We start from the raw sequence: 8,643 nt of genomic DNA, 5'->3' as shown, positions 1-8,643 counted from the left end.
CTTCTCTACTGCGTCATAGACCTTGTCCACACATTTCCACCGGCAGTGCCTGTGGGTATTTTCAATGTAACATTTCTAAAATCACTTCCATTGGTCATTTTCCTTTCTTTTCTTTACTTTTAAAGCTCATTCAGAGGCTAGTATTGTCCAATTTTATTTTCTTCTTTTATCAGTAGTTAAAAGCTAATCTTTTAAAGGATCATCAATGTCTCAAGAAGGCAGTCAATCTGCTCAGTTAGGTTAACACCCTTTTAAAGAACGTACAACCCAGGCAAATAGACCCCACAAATAGATACAAAAGAAGGGAGGTTATTGAAGGAGTCAAGGCCACGGGGCCCCATGCAGGCCTTTCTCATTTGCTTTCTCTCCCTTAGATGTTATTCTCAGACATCAAGCGTTTTGAATGGTTTGAAATACGAGAGTTGCTACGTCAAATTTAGTCTTGAATAGTTCCATCCAACAATACTCTTAGATTTGTATAGTTCTTAGGTTTAGAATTATTGCATGAGGTTTACAAGGTAGGCCTATTCACATGAATATTAGTGTGAGATCATTGGATGAGAAGTTACAGAGAAGAGACGGTGCTGTTTCTGTCAGAGCATTTATGTACCTATAAATATTCCCACAAATGTCCCCTTGAAAGTTCATTCAGTGGAGGTGGTAGCAGCTTGTTTACAAAAATCTTGCCTACATCCTGATAAACAGAATCTGTAGATGAACCAAATGGGGAATCAAATCCCCCTAGAAAGTATTAAATTACAGTGAAGAACTTATTACAGTACATCTAATCTCTATTTTGAAGACTATCATTTCTTTAAAGCATAGCCGTAAACCAAATTAACTTGAACCGATGCTCCAAATGAGAAGCTGTGTGCATGTGCTTAGGCCTAGTAATGTCTTCAGCTCTGGGTGAAAACGCCCACTTAAGCTACCTCATTTCCACCTCTGCCTCCTCATGTACGTTAATTATGTAACGAGGGTAAAACCTTGCAAGCGATCTGAGAATGTTTATGTAACTAAACACAGCATCTTATAAATTCCTGCAGTCTTCTGATTTCCTATCATTTGTGTGCTAATGTAAAGCTTGCTACTCAGGTCTTCCAGTTAGTGTGATTTAAAAAAAAAAAAAAAAAAAATTGTATAGAACTGCTCTGATGCATTAGACAAAATTTGCAATGCAAATGTTGTTTTCTGTTTTAAAACTTTTATTATTTGAATTTTAAAATTGAGGCATTCTTATTATAAAATTTGAAAATTCAGAACCTTATTGGGAATAAAATGTAAAACTCTTTCCCAACAATTGAAGAATTCTTTTATTATCAGTAGGTACAGTCGTAAGCTTTTCTTGTGATTTTCTCTTTAGAACTCCGTATCTCCTACTCTCCCTGAGCCCAGCTTCTTCCGCGCTGTCTTCTTCCCTCCTCCCCTCCCCCTCCAATCTCTCTCTCTCCCATCCCTCTGTTCCTCTGTCTCTCTCCTCTTGCTCTCTTTCATTTATCCTCATCTTATATAACTTTCTCTCACTATCTGTTACTTTCTGGGACGTTCTTTAGTCTTCAATCTCAGAGCCATTTGTTAGTGCTCTTTCTCTTCGACTCTACACACATACGCATGCACACGCATGCACACGCACAGTTATTTTTTGTATTGAAGAACTGCAGTTGCCTTCATAAGAATCCCTAACATTTCTTATTTGGGTTATATCTAGATTATTATTTTTTTTCAGTTGTTGCTTTTAAGGGGATATTTCCACCCAATATGTCTTCTGTGTTTTCTGATACACATGAAAACTACTGTTTCTTATATGCTTGTAGTTCTTACTTCTATGTAATGCTCCTTACATTGGGTAAACTTAACAAAAGAAAACTAAGTATGCTGATAGTAAGAAAGTTTATTTGTTCTCAGTTTCAAAGGGAGTGTTGGTTAACAGGGTCACCACGCTGAGGAATATTTGTTGTTAGCTTGGGGCAATTATGAGAAGCGAAGAGAGTAGCTTCTATTAATAATATATTGATTTGTTCACTTTGTTTTTTACAGATGTGGATATGGGATTTTATTTGATATGTTTCAGAATTAATAAATCTCTTTGGAAATTTTTATTAGCTGTATGATAAACATGTTCTTCTAATTCTAATAAAAATACCATTTGACTATAGGTTATAATTCTTTTAGAAAATTCTGTTAAGCTGATTATTGTCCTATATAGGACTTTGCGTAAATATTCCAAAGTTTTATTTGCATTTCTACTTTTTATTTCTGAAAATTTATAGTGTTCTATTTCTATTTTTATCAAATCAGGATTTACTAATATATAAAACATTCTGAAATACTTTTTTAAAAAATTATTCTAAACTATGAATTTAAAGTACAAGAGAATTATTCAGCAGAATACCATTTGAGTTGATACTCCCATGGTGTTTAAGCCACTCTGTGATTCTCTGTCTAAATTAGGCTAATTAAACACACAAACAGACATGCACACACACATCTAAGGTAAAATGTATTTAAAATACGTATTGAATGTGTTGTATTGATTGACATATATATAATTAATTTTTCTTTTCTAATTTTGCTTTTAGCAATGTTTGCTTTTTTCTCCTTCCCTGACTTTTTTTTAGATTGATCCAATTTCTTTTGTTCCTATTTTTTTTTTTCAAAACCCGGCATTCTTTTCCTCCTCCCAACATCTGCAATTCATTAAATGCAATTTCATTAAAATATGTCTAGATATTAATATATTTCACATCCTACCTAAGATTCATTTCTGTATTAAAATCTGGGAAGCTGTCCAGCATTTCTGTTTTTGAATAGTCCCTCTTGCCCATTCTCTGTTCTGTCTTTCCATGTAAATGAGAGGGTTCCCAAGATGAAAGTTGGTCTTTTTTTTTTTTTTTCCTGATTTCAGAAATGTTAGCTCATCATTTCTATGGTGTTCTATTATGTAAAAGTTTGTCAAATAAATCCAATCCCAACTCAAAGTGTGACTATTACACAAGGACATGGATCCAGGGTACAGAAATCACTAGGGATGGTTGGAGAGACTGCCCACAATAACTAAAGTATTTAATGATATGAGTTTATCTCTGAAGTAAGTGGCTCACTCACATTTGTTCAAATATAATAAAGTTAATTATTTATAGATTTATCTGATCAAAATTTATCATGATGTTTATCATAAAAGAAAAAATAAATTTTAAGTATTTTTATTTATAATATAAGGTTTCATAGGTGGTAAGTAAACCCCAAAGCATAAATCATTCCTGTCGTGTCTTTGTCTTTTAACAAATCTGATCTCTCAAAGGCTGGGGAAGTTTATTATTCTTGGTAAATATCAGATATTCACCAAGGTATACTTGTATTACTAACAGTATTTGATTTACTTAATATGATATAATGCATTTCACTCGAGGTAGAGTAATTTATTTAGATTTTAGTTTTTTTTTTTTAATCAACTTTCCAGCCACACCCCTTCCTGCTCTCATTTTCAGAAAAAATAAGAAAAAGAACACAAAGCAGAAGCTGCTTGACAGTAACTTCCAGTTTTGAAAGAAAACCATAGACTAAAACTTTTGAGGGAAGGAATTTAGATGTGTTTAGGGCTGTATTTCCAGCACAAAGAATATACAGGACAAAATTTGTTGGGCTATTAACTCAAATACGATATTTGAATGAGTGAAGGAATGGAAAAGGTTTAGTAGACTCAGGAGGATGAAGAGAAAGGGTGACATGACCACACACGGTGTGAATACATCTTGGATGTAGAGTGTGGACCCTGGGGCTCTGAACAATGATCAATTTCAGCAATAACGTTGTTTGTTTCAGTTAAAAATATTTCAGACTTCAACATTTTCCATGAAACCTGGATAGAAATAAAACCCACAAACAAACAAACAAACAAACAAAAAAACCCCAAAACCTCATAATGACTGAGATTAAATTTTACTTAAGACTATTGAGACACTGACATCGGTTGATTTTGTTTGGTTTATTTGTATGTTTTATTACTTTTTACCACAACCTCTTAGCACTTTTGAGTTTCCAGTCCAAACACCACATATATTACACACATGGAGTTTTATCCTAAATTGTTATGATTGCAAAGAATTATAGGCAGATTACCCAGTTGGTCATATAATGTTACTATATTTGGAGACAAGATCATGACCTTCTTTGACTTTAAAAAAAAAAAAAGTACCATTGTTCATAAATGTGTAGAATACTAAATTTGTCCTTTTAAATGTATTTTATTTTATTTTTTAAAGATTTTATTTATTTATTTGACAGAGAAAGAGATAGATCACAAGTAGGCAGGGAGGGTGAGGGAAGCAGGCTCCCTGCTGAGCAGAGAGCCCAATGTGGGGCTCGATCCTAGGACCCTCAGACCATGACCTGAATCGAAGGCAGAGGCTTGTTGAGCCATTGAGCCACCCAGGCGCCCCTTTTAAATGTATTTTAGCCTATCTTTTGCTTATTCTTAATTGTGGATGGAATAAAAACAAAATTAAGAAGGATATCACGATAAGAGTGTTTTAAGACTGTGAAAACTTAGGTGGTTGGATTAGTTCCCTATTACTGCTGTCACAAGTTACCACCAATTTAACAGACCTTAATGTTCTGTGGGTTAGCAACCTCACTGGCCTAAAATTCAGTGCCACTTGGACTTTGTTTATTTTTGGAGGATCAAGGGGAGAAACCCTCTCCTTATCATTCCCAGCCTTCGGAGATAGCCTCCATTGCATCCTGTAGTGCTCTTCCATCTTGAAGGCAACAAGGGAGGTTAGAGACCTTCTCATTTGGCGTCCTGTGACATCTGTTTTTGCCTTTATGTCTTTTCTGCCTCCCTCTCCACTATAGACTTTTATGGCTACATTGGGCCCACCTGAATAATCCATGATAATCTCCTTATTTCTTTTTTTTTAAATCCAAAATAGAGTACCAGGGAAATGTGACATAATGGCATAAAGCACTAAGCCGTTTGACAGGACATCCTTTTCCAAAGCGGGCACCAGCATACAGTCATGTAGCTTTCCCACTAATTGAATCCTAAAGATTGAGTAAAATATTCTTTCTACAACATGTTCACTTTCATTTATTATAGAAGTTTCAAAGTACACAATTCACCTCCCCTTCACCGCCTTCTGGCAGGAAAGACATTCCACCTGAAAACCTACAAATGGGGTCTTGTGCTTCTCTGATGCATCAGTCAGCACCCCTCAGATACTAGTCTCACATCTTCCCCATGGCCACAGCACTAAATTCACTGACCAGACAGGGACACCCACTGCTTACCTGCAGGACAGTGCCTTCCTGGAAAGGCTCTGTTCTCAAGGCCCCCTGCATTTTGTTTTTTTAAGATTTTATTTATTTACTTGAGAGAAAAAGAGAGTGAGAGAGAGAACATGAGAGGGGAGAGGGTCAGAGGGAGAAGCAGACTCCCCGCTGAGCAGGGAGCCTGATGTAGGACTCAATCCTGGGACTCCAGGATCATGACCTGAGCCAAAGGCAGTCACTTAACCAACTGAACCACCCAGATGTCCCCTCTGCACTCCCTTTTAAAAGCCATATAATCCCCCTATCCTATGCCCAGAAGTTTGAGTGCGAGCTCATCTGGGTCCGCCAGCATAAAATAAACCCAAGTTCTCCTACAACTCTGAGTGTCACTTGGTCTCTTGCTGGTCTGATTTTTATTTTTCTGCAACAATACCACTCTAAACCCTTTGTATAAATTAAGCAACTTCCTGTTCAAAATTATAAGGTAGGTATTGTGTTGTATCCTCATTTGGAATCACAGAAAGATCTGCTAATTTGTCAAAGTTCCTAAGGTTACTAAGCAGTAGATTCAGGATTTGAATCCAAATCATTTAAACCTAGGAGTTGCACTCAAATATCTATGGGATCAAAGCAAGCTTCATGGCCAGCAGAGAAGGCCAAGGCATAGACAGAGTGAGGCAGTTTTCTCCACCCCAGAAGCAGAGTCAAACAAGACAACCCTTCTCTCCAATCCAAGTCCAAGTTGCATGATCCAGAGAGGCCCAGGTTTTCCTTCTCCCTACTTGTGGTCTTCCTTGAGCCCATCTCCTGCCCTTACCAGCCCTTACTCTGGGCTGCTTTTCACTCCCTAGGCACTTCTACCCTCCTCCCTTGAATTAGGCAGTCCCGAATCAACCATTTCACAGAGCCTTACCATACTGAAAGCCATCTGAGCCCTGTTGTCCCCAGACAAGGAGCACATCAGCTACCTCTCCTGGGCAATGGGTTCTTTCAGTATGCTGGGTTCAGATAAAGTATTAGCAACCTTCTCTAGCCTCACTTCCTATCATGCTACCACAAAGGCAACACTTCCATCCTCTGTGGCACCTGCAAGCCATATCACTGTCACCATCCACCTTCCCACCAAAACAGAAGAGCACCTCATTTCCTTCAGAGCTAGTTTTCTGTATCTTGAAGGTCAGTCTGGTCCAGCTTTTCCACTCACCAGACCAGATCCTGGACCAGCTGCTCTGCCTGTGATGGATTAGAAAGAGTGGCCTGGAGAGGGATCCCTACACCCCGATAATATCCTCTTTTTCCTTGTCTCCACAAATCCAAGATCATCTAATCTCTCTATTTTAAAGTTAGCCGATTAGCCATCTTATTTCCCCTTTGTCTTGCAATCTGACGTATTCACAGGTGCTGGGGATTAGGACACGGACATTTGGGAGAGGGTGTTATTCTGCCTATCATCATGGCATTAAGATAACTTTAGGATGGGAAGCATTAGTCAAATACTCCCATTTAATGAAAATATGCATTTATCAACATTGAATTGATATTATTTAAAAATGAACATCTTATAATAATGATATGACTTGAAAAACAACGTGAAGTAGTCTTTTAAGGAAAGCTCCCTAAGGAAAGATGGGACTGAGAAAATATTACAAAGACTCACACTATTGTGAAAAAGAACAATGCATTTGAATCTCGAATATGTGTGCATGCTTGTGGGTATGTGTGAGAGGGAACAAACAGCGAAAGAAGAAGAGAAAAATAAGAGCAAAGGAGAAAGATGATAAACTATTTGACAAATAAAGTTTCTCATGAAATAATTTTCTATTTAAGATAATATTTGTTCCAGTGAAATCTCTCTGAGATTTCTTCAGGGAATATTTGTTTAGACATGCAATCATTTACACCATTCCTTAATGGCCAATTTCTTTTTACTTAAAAGCCACCTTTGCAAATTTCTAACTAAAGATAATGACAGTGCTGAAATTATAGAACTCCCTTCTTTCGTGTTGCATTTTCTCTTTCCTGTCTGTGACACCGGTGCACCATCACACTACAACCAATAATTTTACTTTCCTAAAGTGTTTTCTTTCAAAAGAAAATCAACAGGAATTTTTTCCTACTCTTAATTTCTTATTCAAATTGGTTTGAATTTGTATTCCCTTTATATCTGTGTGTGCACGTGTGTGTGTGTTTTAATATAATGCACTTCATGATGCTGACCTAACTTGGAAGAAATTTCATTCACATTTGTTCATAAGGCTTTGACTTTGACTCCCTTAACATGTATTCCTTTCCTCAGTTTTAGAAAGCTGGTCTATTAGTCATAGTCCTTTTTGAGCTAGAACTAGTGGCAATACTTCTTTGAACTTAACATACTCTCCACTTAGCATGAGCTAAGGGAGTTGTATATGTCCTAACATCCCTACATTATTAACAAGTCCCAGGGACACTATGAATCAATGCCACCTTGACTCATCTTCCTAATACACAGTTTATGAACCCCTACTTGCGATTTTACCCCAATTTTCTACTACAAATCCTTCTAGAGTTCATCCAAGTTAGCTCTGACTTATTGTGTTGCCTCTTGTATTTTGTATGATACTTAACACATTTATAACTTATTTTATACTTATTTTTATTAGTATCTTCCTTCCTACTGAGACTGTGAACTCATAAAAAGACTGCATCTTTTGTCCAACCCTGTCTTCCAGGTTTTAGCCGAGTGGCTGGAATAGAGAAAAACTCAAAATATTTTGAAGGCTGAAGGAATACAAGATGACTCCCATTTCCCTTTGTCTGCCTACCTAGGCTTGGAATAGGCATTATGCAAGTAGAACTCAATAAACCTTTTTGTTTACTCATTATTATGTATTTTCTAGACCCTGTTAACCAGTATTTTCCAAAAAAAAATATGTGGTGACTCTATGTATAAGCTCTGGTCCTATAAATTCAACTTAATTTTATGCCACAAGAAGATAACAGAACTGGAAATAACACAAGTTTTGGACTCTGTGACACCTGAGTTGGAATCCTACCTCAGGTCAGTCTAATCATATGATGCTGCATACTGCACTTACCTGTCAGTAGCTCAATCTCATCCTCTCGTGTATAAGAAACTGAATTTTGTTTAGATACAAGATAATATAGCCCATATGTTGGATTTCTTTTCAATAAAAATATTTCTTCACTTTTTTGGATATCTGCTTCTTGATTCATATCTTTCTGTGTTGCTTAACTTACTGTTCATACTTATGGATGCTATTATTTTACTATTTTTTATATATTCCACAATTAACTTGTGTAAGTCTTTGCCAACTTGTTTTAGATTTTTTAACTAAATCATTATCATATTTGGTGATTTTAAGGGCTATTTAT

This window comes from Mustela putorius, unplaced genomic scaffold (genome assembly GCF_011764305.1).
Source record: "Mustela putorius furo isolate JIRA1106 unplaced genomic scaffold, ASM1176430v1.1 tig00000589_pilon_pilon_pilon, whole genome shotgun sequence".
NCBI lineage: Eukaryota > Metazoa > Chordata > Mammalia > Carnivora > Mustelidae > Mustela > Mustela putorius.
The sequence above is the reverse complement of the archived record's forward strand: the minus strand, read 5'-3'. Positions refer to the sequence as shown.